Consider the following 2,854-nt stretch of genomic DNA (forward strand, 5'->3'; position numbering starts at 1 on the left):
CAAGTTTAGAACGGAAAATAAGATGAGGGAATTTAAAGATGAGAACATGACTTGCAGGAGAAGGTGAGACAGAATCACTAAAGGATTTGAAATATACATAACATCGCATTGCCCTTCGTCTTAGAGATCTATTCCCTCCTATTGATTGCCAGTGGCTGATCACACAATCATTACAGATTGGATTAGGTTATATGTTTTAAATATATTTATATCTTCCCAGATCATTAATGCCAGGTGGGGGGGGGGGCTCCATCCTCCAGTCGTTGCTTTTGTTCAACGTGTAAATCTGTTCCCCCCTCTAAATCACACTGCGACTGCACAAACACACACTTTCCAAACCTTTCCAATCTTAAGAGAAGCAGTCAGAAACAAGTGTGAGCTACATTTTGGGTGTTGCCATGGGACACAAACTCCACCACCCTGACCCCTTCTCTCCATGAAGGGTAAACTGTCCTGCATCAGTGTTGGGAGGAATTTCTCAATCAGAGTTTAAAGAGCTTGACAACGTATGACACTTTATGTTTCAGCCTTACTGGATCCTTCAAGACATTCCTCTAAAAACTCCTCTCGCAGTGCAGAGTTCTAGCAGCTCTAATGTTTCTTTAATATTTAGCAGATAGCAATGAAATCTGTATCCGGACTGAAGTGATGTGTGTTTACCACAGGGATACGTGTTTTAGAATGGAACAGTCTCTGCTCCGTAAGGAACAAATGCTTTCACCCCCACCTGCCAGGAACACATGTCTAGTGCTGACACACACACACACACACACACACACACACACACACACACACGCACACACACACGCACACGCACACACACACGCACAAACCCAGCAACCTACTGGATGCAGTGAGGTAGCTGCTTTAAAGTATCCTCCATAGCAGGACACACTGACCTCTGGATTTGTACTTATACTTTTAACTGTGTGATACATCGACTGAAGGAAAATCCAAATTTGGATTGAAAAGTAGGTCCCACATTAGGGTCACGCCTAATTAGGTTAAATCATGTTAACACTGTTAAGAATAGCCGGGGAAGAAAAGGACACACATTTAGACACAGAAGAGAAAAGGAGAAAGAGAGAAGGGTGGACTGATGCGCACTGACAGAAAGTCATAAGCATGGCCACATCTTTAAACATACTCGTGTTAAGTGGAGAGATTAAAATGAAGGGGAGAGCAGAGGAGAGAAGAGGAGAACACACTGCAGTGATTTGAAATCCTCCCCCTCCAGTAGAAACTTTACGCGACACAATGCGCAGTGGCCACAATTGTTCCAAAAATGGGTACGTATGCGCAGCGCCAGAGCGAAAAGAAAGAAGAAACAAAGAAACAAAGAAAGAATGAAAGAGAGAGAGAAAGGAAGAAAGAAAGAAAGACAGATAAAGAAAAAGAGAGGACGCGCACGCTATCATGCGCAAAAAGGTGGTTGAGCAGTGGAAGAAAGACACTTGTCCAGCAACTTACCCGTGCGTATTTGGAGGAGTAGGGATCCTCAAACAGCGCCCACATGAAGGGCCGCACCACGGCCCACCTGGTGGCCCTGCGGCCGTCCTCCTGCATGCACAGCCGCTTCAGGTCTCCGTCCGCCCCGCCGGTGAGCGCCGGGTCATCCTCGGGCGCGTCCGGCTCGGGCTGCTCGAAGCTGTCCAGGGCTTCCTCCGCGTCGCGATGCTGCCGGTAGTTCATCCAGCAGCATGCCTCCACGTCCGTCTCATCGATGCCCCAGAAGGCGAGCTCCTCCTCGAAGAGCGGCCCGCACACATCGTTGGGGCAGTGGAGCTTCCCGGTGCGGTAGTAGTTGAGGATGAAGGCGAAGGTGGCCGGGTGGCGGTCGAAGAAGAACTCGTCGGACTTGGGGTCGTAGTCGAAGTTGCTGTAAGCGTCGGGTTCCGTGAGCCAGGAGAGGCGCGTGCCAGGCAGCGTATTCAGGGTGCTCCGGTAGGTCTCGTGTCGGATCCCTCCACAGTTGATCACGATCTTCTCGCTATCTGACGCGGAGCAAGTCATGGCTGCGCTGGAGCATGCTTCGGTCGGTGCGCCCGACTGCTGCTGCTGTTGCGGCTACTGGCCCCCGTCCCCATCAACCGCCGGTCCCCTCTCTGCAGGCTGCTGGTGCTCCGTCCCGGCAACTGCAAGGAGTCAACTGAGCTGAAGAGGAGAGAGGTGGGGAAGGAGGAGTCTGCCTGTGTGTGTGTGGGGGTGTGTGTGTGTGTGTGTGTGTGTGTGTGTGTGTGTGTGTGTGTGTGTGTGTGTGTGTGTGTGTGTGTGTGTTGTGTGTGTGTGTGTGTGTGTGTGTGTGTGTGTGTGTGTGTGTGTGTGTGTGTGTGTGTGAGTGTGTGAGAGAGAGAGAGAGAGAGAGAGAGAGAGAGAGAGAGAGAGAGAGAGAGAGAGAGAGAGAAAGAGTATGGGATGCGGATGTTATGAATCAATAGCTGTGCCCGCTAACTGACTGATTGACTGGCTGATTGAATGCATATTACCGGATCATTTCATGTTATTAAGCTCAGGACTGCCTGCCGCTGATCAGATGCTTTTCCTCGGGCTCTTTTGGCTCTCAGGCAGCTCTCTGGAGAATCTGCTGCATCCTTGGATTCCACTGCAAGATTCATTGAGCTGAGAAGCAGAGAGACAGAAACTAGATGAGCTGTTTTTCTTACAGCAAATGTCATATGGGCTCCTTTATCACACACATTGTTGACCTAAAACATATGTCCTCTAGTCTGTACTCCACTTTTTCCGCCAGATGTTGATCTTGCTGCAGGGATTTGCATCAGGTCGAACACTGATGTTGGTGATCCAGAAACTGGGACATTTCGTAAGAAATCCCTTTATTGTCATTGCACCATGG

The 2,854-nt window shown here is 49.5% G+C and overlaps 1 pseudogene; it reads right to left on the minus strand.

The window, feature by feature from the left end:
• Nucleotides 1-1,454: 1,454 nt before the first annotated feature.
• On the minus strand, nt 1,455-2,193 carry LOC104942808 (potassium voltage-gated channel subfamily C member 1 pseudogene; annotated as a pseudogene).
• Between the last annotated feature and the right edge of the window lie 661 nt (nt 2,194-2,854).

This window comes from Notothenia coriiceps, unplaced genomic scaffold, assembly GCF_000735185.1.
Source record: "Notothenia coriiceps isolate Sejong01 unplaced genomic scaffold, NC01 NC01_scaffold00005139, whole genome shotgun sequence".
Lineage (NCBI taxonomy): Eukaryota > Metazoa > Chordata > Actinopteri > Perciformes > Nototheniidae > Notothenia > Notothenia coriiceps.